Genomic DNA, 12,658 nt, shown 5'->3' with positions numbered 1-12,658 from the left:
AGTAGTTTCCGATGCACATCTGTAAGCATTCTGTAATCTGTGGACTATTAGAGTGTTGATGAAACACAGAAATTGCATCGGGATTGAATACTACAGTCACCATGCGCACTTTCCTCCATGGGAGTAATGTCTCAAACTGTCTACGCTTTGATCGCTCCCTGGAAGACCAGTAGATTTTTTCGATGCATATCTGGAGGCATTCTGTAATCTGTGGACTATCAGAGTGTTGATGAAACACAGAAATTGCATCGGGATTGAATACAATAGTCATCATGCGCATTTTCCTCCATGGGAGTAATGTCTGAAACAGTCTACGATTTTACCGTTCCCTGGATGACCAGTAGTAGTTTCCGATGTTCATCTGGAGTCATTCTGTAATCTGTTTACTATCAGAGTGTTGTTGAAACAAAGAAATTGCATCGGGATTGAATATAACAGTCACCATGCGGACTTTCCTCCATGGAAGTATTGTCTCAAACAGTCTACGCTTTGCTCGTTGCCTGGAAGACCAGTGGTAGTTTCCGATGTACATCTGGAGGAATTCTGTAATCTGTGGACTATCAGAGTGTTGATGAAACACAGAAATTGCTTCGTGATTGAATACAACAGTCACCATGCGCACTTTCCTCCATGGGAGTAATGGCTCAGTCTACGCTTTGATCATTCCCTGGAAGACCAGTAGTAGTTTCCGATGCACATCTGGAGGCATTCTGAAATCTGTGGACTATCAGAGTATTGATGAAACGCAGAAATTCCATAGGGACTGACTACCACAGTCACCATGTGCACTTTCCTCCATGGGAGTAATGTCTCAAACAGTTTACGCTTTGATCGTTCCCTGGAAGACCAGTAGTAGTTTCCGATTCACATCTGGAGGCATTCTGTAATCTGTGGACTATCAGAGTGTTGATGAAACACAGAAATTACATCGGGATTGAATACAAGAGTCACCATGCGCACTTTCCTACATAGAAGTAGTGTCTCAATCAGACTACGCATTCATCGTTCCCTGGAAAACCAGTAGTAGTTTCCGACGCACATCTGGAAGCATTCTGTAATCTGTGGACTATCAGAGTGTTGATGAAACACAGAAATTGCATCGGGATTGAATACAACAGTCACCATGCACACTTTCCTCCATGGGATTAATGTCTGAAACAGTCTACGCTTTGATCGCTCTCTGGAAGTCAAGTAGTAGTTTCTGATGCACATCTGGAGGCATTCTGTAATCTGTGTACTATCAGATTGTTGATGAAACACAGAAATTGCATCGGGATTGTATACAACAGTCTTCATGCGCATTTTCCTCCATGGGAGTAAAGTCTCAAACAGTCTACGATTTGATCGTTCCCTGGAAGACCAGTAGTAATTTCCGATGCACATCTGGAGCCATTCTGTAATCTGTTTACTATCAGAGTATTGTTGAAACACAGAAATTGCATCGGGATTGAATACAACAGTCACCATGCGGACTTCCCTCCATGGGAGTAATGTCTCAAATAGTCTACGCTTTGATCGATCCCTGGAAGACCAGTAGTAGTTTCTGATGCACATCTGGAGGCATTCTGTAATCTGTGGACTGTCAGAGTGTTGTTGAAACACTAAAATTGCATCGGCATTGAATACAACAGTCACCATGCGCACTTTCCTAAATGGGTGTAATGTCTCAAACAGTCTACGCTTTGATCGCTAACTGGAAGACCAATACTAGTTTCCGATGCACATCTGGAGGCATTCTGTAATCTGTGAACTATCAGAGTGTTGATGAAACACAGAAATTGCATCGGGATTGAATACAATAGGCACCATGCGGACTTCCCCCCATCGGAGTAATGTGTCAAACAGTCTACGCTTTGCTCGTTGCCTGGAAGACCAGTGGTAGTTTCCGATGCACATCTGGAGGCATTCAGTAATCTGTGGACTATCAGAGTGTTGATGAAACACAGAAATTGCATCGGGATTGAATACAATAGGCACCATGCGGACTTTCCTCCATGGAAGTAATGTCTCAAACAGTCTACGCTTTGCTTGTTGCCTGGAAGACCAGTGGTAGTTTCCGATGCACATCTGGAGGCATTCTGTAATCTGTGGACTATCAGAGTGTTGATGAAACACAGAAATTGCTTCGTGAATGAATACAACAGTCACCATGCGCACTCTCCTCCATGGGAGTATGTGTCAGTCTACGCTTTGATCGTTCCCTGGAAGACCAGTAGTAGTTTCCGATGCACATCTGGAGGCATTCTGAAATCTGTGGACTATCAGAGTATTGATGAAACACAGAAATTCCATAGGGACTGACTACCACAGTCACCATGTGCACTTTCCTCCATGGGAGTAATGTCTCAAACAGTTTACGCTTTGATCGTTCCCTGGCAGACCAGTAGTAGTTTCCGATGCACATCTGGTGGCATTCTGTAATCTGTGGACTATCAGAGTGTTGATGAAACACAGAAATTACATCGGGATTGAATACAAAAGTCACCATGCGCACTTTCCTACATTGAAGTAATGTCTCAATCAAACTACGCTTTCATCGTTCCCTGGAAGACCAGTAGTAGTTTCCGATGCACATCTGTAAGCATTCTGTAATCTGTGGACTATCAGAGTGTTGATGAAACACAGAAATTACATCGGGATTGAATACAACAGTCACCATGCGCACTTTCCTCCATGGGAGTAATGTCTCAAACTGTCTACGCTTTGATGGCTCCCTGGAAGACCAGTAGAATTTTTCGATGCATATCTGGAGGCATTCTGTAATCTGTGGACTATCAGAGTGTTGATGAAACACAGAAATTGCATCGGGATTGAATACAATAGTCATCATGCGCATTTTCCTCCATGGGAGTAATGTCTGAAACAGTCTACGATTTTACCGTTCCCTGGAAGACCAGTAGTAGTTTCCGATGCACATCTGGAACCATTCTGTAATCTGTTTACTATCAGAGTGTTGTTGAAACACAGAAATTGCATCGGGATTGAATACAACAGTCACCATGCGGACATCCCTCCATGGGAGTAATGTCTCAAATAGTCTACGCTTTGATCTTTCCCTGGAAGACCAGTAGCAGTTTCCGATGCACATCTGGAAGCATTCTGTAATCTGTGGACTATCAGCGTGTTGATGAACACAGAAATTGCATCGGGATTGAATACAACAGTCACCATGCGCACTTTCCTCCATGGGAGTAATGTCTCAAACAGTCTACGCTTTGATCGCTAACTGGAAGACCAATACTAGTTTCCGATGCACATCTGGAGGCATTCTGTAATCTGTGAACTATCAGTGTTGATGAACACAGAAATAGCATCGGGATTGAATACAATATGCACCATACGGACTTTCCTCCATCGGAGTAATGTGCAAACAGTCTACGCTTTGCTCGTTGCCTGGAAGACCAGTGGTAGTTAACGACGCACATCTGGAGGCATTCTGTAATCTGTGGACTATCAGAGTGTTGATGAAACACAGAAATTGCTTCGTGATTGAATACAACAGTCACATTGCTCACTTTCCTCCATGGGAGTAATGGCTCAGTCTACGTTTTGATCACTCCCTGGAAGACCAGTAGTAGTTTCCGATGCACATCTGGAGGCATTCTGAAATCTGTGGACTATCAGAGTATTGATGAAACACAGAAATTCTATAGGGACTGACTACCACAGTCACCATGTGCACTTTCCTCCATGGGAGTAATGTCTCAAACAGTTTACGCTTTGATCGTTCCCTGGAAGACCAGTAGTAGTTTCCGATTCACATCTGGAGGCATTCTGTAATCTGTGGACTATCAGAGTGTTGATTAAACACAGAAATTGCATCGGGATTGAATACAACAGTCACCATGTGCACTTTCCTCTATGGGAGTAATGCCTCGAACAGTCTACGCTTTGATCGTTCCCTGGAAAACCAGTAGTAGTTTCCGTTGCACATCTGGAGTCATTCATTAATCTGTGGACTATCAGAGTGTTGATGAAACACAGAAATTACATCGGGATTGAATACAAAAGTCACCATGCGCACTTTCCTACATAGAAGTAATGTCTCAATCAGACTACGCTTTCATCGTTCCCTGGAAAACCAGTAGTAGTTTCCGATGCACATCTGGAAGCATTCTGTAATCTGTGGACTATCAGAGTGTTGATGAAACACAGAAATTGCATCGGGATTGAATACAACAGTCACCATGCGCACTTCCCTCCATGGGATTAATGTCTCAAACAGTCTACGCTTTGATCGCTCCCTGGAAGACCAGTAGTAGTTTGTGATGCACATCTGGAGGCATTCTGTAATCTGTGGACTATCAGATTGTTGATGAAACACAGAAATTGCATCGGGATTGAATACAACAGTCATCATGCGCATTTTCCTCCATGCGAGTAAAGTCTCAAACAGTCTACGATTTGATCGTTCCCTGGAAGACCAGTACTAATTTCCAATGCACATCTAGAGCCATTCTGTAATCTGTTTACTATCAGAGTATTGTTGAAACACAGAAATTGCATCGGGATTGAATACAATAGGCACCATGCGGACTTCCCTCCATCGGAGTAATGTGTCAAACAGTCTACGCTTTGCTCGTTGCCTGGAAGACTAGTGGTAGTTTCCGATGCACATCTGGAGGCATTCTGTAATCTGTGGACTATCAGAGTGTTGATGAAACACAGAAATTGCATCTGGATTGAATACAATAGGCACCATGCGGACAGTCCTCCATGGAAGTAATGTCTCAAAAAGTCTACGCTTTGCTCGTTGCCTGGAAGACCTGTGGTAGTTTCCGATGCACATCTGGAGGCATTCTGTAATCTGTGGACTATCAGAGTGTTGATGAAACACAGAAATTGCTTCGTGAATGAATACAACAGTCACCATGCGCACTTTCCTCCATGGGAGTAATGTCTCAGTCTACGTTTTGATCGTTCCCTGGAAGACCAGTAGTAGTTTCCGATGCACATCTGGAGGCATTCTGAAATCTGTGGACTATCAGAGTATTGATGAAACACAGAAATTCCATAGGGACTGACTACCACAGTCACCAGGTGCACTTTCCTCCATGGGAGTAATGTCTCAAACAGTTTACGCTTTGATCGTTCCCTGGAAGACCAGTAGTAGTTTCCGTTGCACATCTGGAGGCATTCTGTAATCTGTGGACTATCAGAGTGTTGATGAAACACAGAAATTACATCGGGATTGAATACAAAAGTCACCATGCGTACTTTCCTACATAGAAGTAATGTCTCAATCAAACTACGCTTTCATCGTTCCCTGGAAGACCAGTAGTAGTTTCCGATGCACATCTGTAAGCATTCTGTAATCTGTGGACTATCAGAGTGTTGATGAAACACAGAAATTGCATCGGGATTGAATACAACAGTCACCATGCGCACTTTCATCCATGGGAGTAATGTCTCAAACATTCTACGCTTTGATCGCTCCCTGGCAGACCAGTAGTAGTGTCCGATGCACATCTGGAGGCATTCTGTAATCTGTGGACTATCAGAATGTTGATGAACAGAGAAATTGCATCGGGTTTGAATACAACAGTCACCATGCGCACTTTCCTCCATGGGAGTAATGTCTCAAACAGTCTACGCTTTGATCGCTAACTGGAAGACTAATACTAGTTTCCGATGCACATCTGGAGGCATTCTGTAATCTGTGAACTATCAGAGCGTTGATGAAACACAGAAATTGCTTCGTGATTGAACACAACAGTCGCCATGCGCACTTTCCTCCATGGGAGTAATGGCTCAGTCTACGCTTTGATCGTTCCCTGGAAGACCAGTAGTAGTTTCCGATGCACATCTGGAGGCATTCTGAAATATGTGGACTATCAGAGTATTGATGAAACACAGAAATTCCATAGGGACTGACTATCACAGTCACCATGTGCACTTTCCTCCATGGGAGTAATGTCTCAAACAGTTTACGCTTTGATCGTTCCCTGGAAGACCAGTAGTAGTTTCCGATTCACATCTGGAGGCATTCTGAAATCTGTGGACTATCAGAGTGTTGATTAAACACAGAAATTGCATCGGGATTGAATACAACAGTCACCATGCGCACTTTCCTCCATGAGAGGTAATGCCTCGAACAGTCTACGCTTTATTCGTTCCCTGGAGGACCAGTAGTAGTTTCCGTTGCACCTCTGGAGGCATTCTGTAATCTGTGGACTATCAGAGTGTTGATGAAACACAGAAATTACATCGGGATTGAATACAAAAGTCACCATGCGCACTTTCCTACATAGAAGTAATGTCTCAATCAGACTACGCTTTCATCGTTCCCTGGAAAACCAGTAGTAGTTTCCGATGCACATCTGGAAGCATTCTGTATTCTGTGGACTATCAGAGTGTTGATGAAACAGAGAAATTGCATCGGGATTGAATACAACAGTCACCATGAGCACTTTCCTCATTGGGATTAATGTCTCAAACAGTCTAAGCTTTGATCGCTCCCAGGAAGACCAGTAGTAGTTTCTGATGCACATCTGGAGGCATTCTGTAATCTGTGGACTATCAGATTGTTGATGAAACACAGAAATTGCATCGGTATTGAATACACCAGTCATCATGCGCATTCTCCTCCATGGGAGTAATGTCTCAAATAGTCTACGCTTTGATCGTTCCCTGGAATACCAGTAGTAGTTTCTGATGCACATCTGGAGGCATTCTGTAATCTGTATACTAACTGAGTGTTGATGAAACACAGAAATTGCATCGGCATTGAATTCAACAGTCTCCATGCGCACTCTCCTCCATGGAAGTAATGTCTCAAACAGTCTATATTTTGATCGTTCCTGAAAGACCAGTAGTAGTTTCCGACGCACATCGGGAGGCATTCTGTAGTCTGTGGACCTTCAAAGTGTTGATGAAACACAAAAATTGCATCGTGATTGAATACAACAGTCACCATGCCCGCATTCCTCTATTGGGGTAATGTCTTATACAGTCAATGCTTTGATCGTCCCCTGGAAGACCAGTAGTAGTTTCCGATGCACATCTGAAGGCATTCTGTAATCTGTGGACCTTCAAAGTGTTGATGAAACACAGAAATTGCATCGGGATTGAATACAACAGTCACCATGACCACTTTCCTCTATGGGAGTAGTTCTCAAACAGTCTACGCCTTGATCGTTCCCTGGAAGACCACTGGTAGATTCCGATGCACATCTGGAGGCATTCTGAAATCTGTGGACTATCTGAGTGTTGACGAAACAGAAATTGCATCGGGCTTGAATACAACAGTAACCATGCGCACTTTCCCCAATGGGAGTAATTTCTCAAACAGTCTACGCCTTGATCATTCCCTGGAAGACCAGTGGTAGTTTCCGATGCACAACTGGAGGCATTCTGTAATGTGTGGACTATCAGAGTGTTGATGAAACACAGAAATTCCATCGGGATTGAATACAACAGTCACCACGCGCACTTTCCTCCATGGGAGTAATGTCTCTAACAGTCTACGCTTTGATCAATCCCTGGAAGACCAGTAGTAGTTTCCGATGCACATCTGGAGGCATTCTGTAATCTGTGGACTATCAGAGTGTTGATGAAACACAGAAATTGCATCGGGATTGAATACTACAGTCACCATGCGCACTTTCCTACATGGGATTAATGTCTCAAACAGTCTACGCTTTGATCGTTCCTGGAAGACCAGTAGTAGTTTCCGATGCATGTCTGGAGGCATTATGTAATCTGTGGACTATCAGAGTGTTGATGAAACACAGAAATTGCATCGGGATTAAATACAAGAGTCATCATTCGCATTTTCCTCCATGGGAGTAATGTCTGAAACAGTCTACGATTTTACCGTTCCCTGGAAGACCAGTAGTAGTTTCCGATGCACATCTGGAGCCATTCTGTAATCTGTTTACTATCAGAGTGTTGTTGAAACACAGAAATTGCATCGGGATTGAATACAACAGTCACCATGCGGACTTCCCTCCATGGGAGTAATGTCTCAAATAGTCTACCCTTTGATCGTTCCCTGGAAGACCAGTAGCAGTTTCCGATGCACATCTGGAGGCATTCTGTGATCTGTGGACTGTCAGAGTGTTGTTGAAACACTGAAATTGCATCGGGATTGAATACAACAGTCACCATGCGCACTTTCATCCATGGGAGTAATGTCTCAAACATTCTACGCCTTGATCGGCCACTGGCAGACCAGTAGTAGTTTCCGATGCACATCTGGAGGCATTCTGTAATCTGTGGACTATCAGAGTGTTGATGAACACAGAAATTGCATCGGGATAGAATACAACAGTCACCATGCGCACTTTCCTCCATGGGAGTAATGTGTCAAACAGTCTACACTTTGCTCGTTACCTGGAAGACCAGTGGTAGTTTCCGATGCACATCTGGATTCATTCTGAAATCTGTGGACTATCAGAGTATTGATGAAACACAGAAATTCCATAGGGACTGACTACCACAGTCACCATGTGCACTTTCCTCCATGGGAGTAATGTCTCAGTCTACGCTTTGATCGTTCCCTGGAAGACCAGTAGTAGTTTCCGTTGCACATCTGGAGGCATTCTGTAATCTGTGGACTATCAGAGTGTTGATGAAACACAGAGATTACATCGGGATTGAATACAAAAGTCACCATGCGCACCTTCCTACATAGAAGTAATGTCTCAATCAAACTACGCTTTCATCGTTCCCTGGAAGACCAGTAGTAGTTTCCGATGCACATCTGTAAGCATTCTGTAATCTGTGGACTATCAGAGTGTTGATGAAACACAGAAATTGCATCGGGATTGAATACAACAGTCATCATGCGCATTTTCCTCCATAGGAGTAATGTCTGTAACAGTCTACCATTTTACCGTTCCCTGGAAGACCAGTAGTAGTTTCCGATGCACATCTGGAGCCATTCTGTAATCTGTTTACTATCAGAGTGTTGTTGAAACACAGAAATTGCATCGGGATTGAATACAACAGTCACCATGCGGACTTCCCTCCATGGGAGTAATGTCTCAAATAGTCTACGTTTTGATCGTTCCCTGGAAGACCAGTAGCAGTTTCCGATGCACATCTGGAGGCATTCTGTAATCTTTGGACTGTCAGAGTGTTGTTGAAACACTGAAATTGCATCGGGATTGAATACAACGGTCACCATGCGCACTTTCATCCATGGGAGTAATGTCTCAAACATTCTACGTTTTTGATCGGTCCCTGGCAGACAAGTAGTAGTTTCCGATGCACATCTGGAGGCATTCTGTAATCTGTGGACTATCAGAGTGTTGATGAACACAGAAATTACATCGGGATTGAATACAACAGTCACCATGCGCACTTTCCTCCATGGGAGTAATGTCTCAAAACCAGTCTACGCTTTGATCGCTAACTGGAAGACCAATACTAGTTGCCGATGCACATCTGGAGGCATTCTGTAATCTGTGAACTTTCAGAGTGTTGATGAAACACAGAAATTGCATCGGGATTGAATACAATAGGCACCATGCGGACTTTCCTCCATCGGAGTAATGTGTCAAACAGTCTACGCTTTGCTCGTTGCCTGGAAGACCAGTGGTAGTTTCCGATGCACATCTGGAGGCATTCTGTAATCTGTGGACTATCAGAGTGTTGATGAAACACAGAAATTGCATCGGGATTGAATACAATAGGCACCATGCGGACTTTCCTCCATGGAAGTAATGTCTCAAACAGTCTACGCTTTGCTCGTTGCCTGGAAGACCAGTGGTAGTTTCCGATGCACATCTGGAGGCATTCTGTAATCTGTGGACTATCAGAGTGTTGATGAAACACAGAAATTGCTTCGTGAATGAATACAACAGTCACCATGCGCACTTTCCTCCATGGGAGTAATGTCTCAGTCTACGCTTTGATCGTTCCCTGGAAGACCAGTAGTAGTTTCCGATGCACATCTGGAGGCATTCTGATATCTGTGGACTATCAGAGTATTGATGAAACACAGAAATTACATCGGGATTGAATACAAAAGTCACCATGCGCACTTTCCTACAAAGAAGTAAAGTCTCAATCAAACTACGCTTTCATCGTTCCCTGGAAGACCAGTAGTAGTTTCCGATGCACATCTGTAAGCATTCTGTAATCTGTGGACTATCAGAGTGTTGATGAAACACAGAAATTGCATCGGGATTGAATACTACAGTCACCATGCGCACTTTCCTCCATGGGAGTAATGTCTCAAATAGTCTGCGCTTTTATCGCTCCCTGGCAGACCAGTAGTAGTTTCCGATGAACATCTGGAGGCATTCTGTAATCTGTGGACTATCAGAGTGTTGATGAACACAGAAATTGCATCGGGATTGAATACAACAGTCACCATGCGCACTTTCCTCCATGGGACTAATGTCTCAAACAGTCTACGCTTTGTTCGGTAACTGGAAGACCAATACTAGTTTCCGATGCACATCTGGAATCATTCTGTAATCTGTGAACTATCAGAGTGTTGATGAAACACAGAAATTGCATCGGGATTGAATACAATAGGCACCATGACGACCTCTCCTCCATCGGAGTAATGAGTCAAACAGTCTACGCTTTGCTCGTTGCCTGGAAGACCAGTGGTAGTTTCCGATGCACATCTGGAGGCATTCTGTAATCTGTGGACTATCAGAGTGTTGATGAAACACAGAAACTGCTTCGTGAATGAATACAACAGCCACCATGCGCACTTTCCTCGATAGGAATAATGCCTCAAACAGTCTACGCTTTGATCGTTCCCTGGAAGACCAGTAGTAGTTTCCGTTGCACATCTGGAGGCATTCTGTAATCTGTGGACTATCAGAGTGTTGATGAAACACAGAAATTACATCGTCATTGAATACAAAAGTCACCATGCGCACTTGCCTACATAGAAGTAAAGTCTCAATCAAACTACGCTTACTTCGTTCCCTGGAAGACCAGTAGTAGTTTCCGATGCACATCTGTAAGCATTCTGTAATCTGTGGACTATCAGAGTGTTGATAAAACACAGAAATAGCATCGGGATTGAATACAACAGTCACCATACGCACTTTCCTCGATGGGAGTAATGCCTCAAACAGTCTACGCTTTGATCGTTCCCTGGAAGACCTGTAGTAGTTTCCGTTGCACATCTGGAGGCATTCTGAAATCTGCGGACTGTCAGAGTGTTGATGAAACACTGAAATTACATCGGGATTGAATACAAAAGGCAGCATGCGCACTTTCCTACATAGAAGTAAAGTCTCAATCAAACTACGCTTTCATCGTTCCCTGGAAGACCAGTAGTAGTTTCCGATGCACATCTGTAAGCATTCTGTAATCTGTGGACTATCAGAGTGTTGATGAAACACAGAAATTGCATCGGGATTGATTACTACAGTCACCATGCGCACTTTCCTCCATGCGAGTAATGTCTCAAACAGTCTACGCTTTGATCGCTCACTGGAAGACCAGTAGTAGTTTCCGATGCATATCTGGAGGCATTCTGTAATCTGTGGACTATCAGAGTGTTGATGAAACACAGAAAATGCATCGGGATTGAATACAATAGTCATCATGCGCATTTTCCTCCATGGGAGTAATGTCTGAAACAGTCTACGATTTTACCGTTTCCTGGAAGACCAGTAGTAGTTTCCGATGCACATCTGGAGCCATTCTGTAATCTGTTTACTATCAGAGTGTTGTTGAAACACAGAAATTGCATCGGGATTGAATACAATAGGCACCATGCCGACCTCTCCTCCATCGGAGTAATGTGTCAAACAGTCTACGCTTTGCTCGTTGCCTGGAAGACCAGTGGTAGTTTCCGATGCACATCTGGAGGCATTCTGTAATCTGTGGACTATCAGAGTGTTGATGAAACAAAGAAATTGCATCGGGATTGAATACAATAGGCACCATGCGGACTTTCCTCCGTGGAAGTAATGTCTCAAACAGTCTACGTTTTGCTCGTTGCCTGGAGGACCAGTGGTAGTTTCCGATGCACATCTGGAGGCATTCTGTAATCTGTGGACTATCAGAGTGTTGATGAAACACAAAAATTGCTTCGTGATTGAATACAACAGTCACCACGCGCACTTTCCTCCATGGGAGTAATGGCGCAGTCTACGCTTTGATCGTTCCCTGGAAGACCAGTAGTAGTTTCCGATGCACATCTGGAGGCATTCTGAAATCTGTGGACTATCAGAGTATTGATGAAACACAGAAATTCCATAGGGACTGACTACCACAGTCACCATGTGCACTTTCCTCTATTGTTGTAATGTCTCAAAAAGTTTACGCTTTGATCGTTCCCTGGAAGACCAGTAGTAGTTTCCGATTCACATCTGGAGGCATTCTGTAATCTGTGGACAATCAGAGTGTTGATTAAACACAGATATTGCATCGGGATTGAATACAACAGTCACCATGCGCACTTTCCTCCATTGGAGTAATGCCTCGAACAGTCTACGCTTTGATCGTTCCCTGGAAGACCAGTAGTAGTTTCCGTTGCACATCTGGAGGCATTCTGTAATCTGTGGACTATCAGAGTGTTGATGAAACACAGAAATTGCATCGGGATTGAATACAACAGTCACCATGCGCACTTTCTCCATGGGATTAATGTCTCAAACAGTCTACGCTTTGATCGCTCCCTGGAAGTCCAGTAGTAGTTTCTGATGCACATCTGGAGGCATTCTGTAATCTGTGGACT

The sequence above is a fragment of the Schistocerca gregaria genome, chromosome 10, assembly GCF_023897955.1.
Source record: "Schistocerca gregaria isolate iqSchGreg1 chromosome 10, iqSchGreg1.2, whole genome shotgun sequence".
NCBI lineage: Eukaryota > Metazoa > Arthropoda > Insecta > Orthoptera > Acrididae > Schistocerca > Schistocerca gregaria.
Note: the sequence above shows the minus strand (reverse complement) of the source record.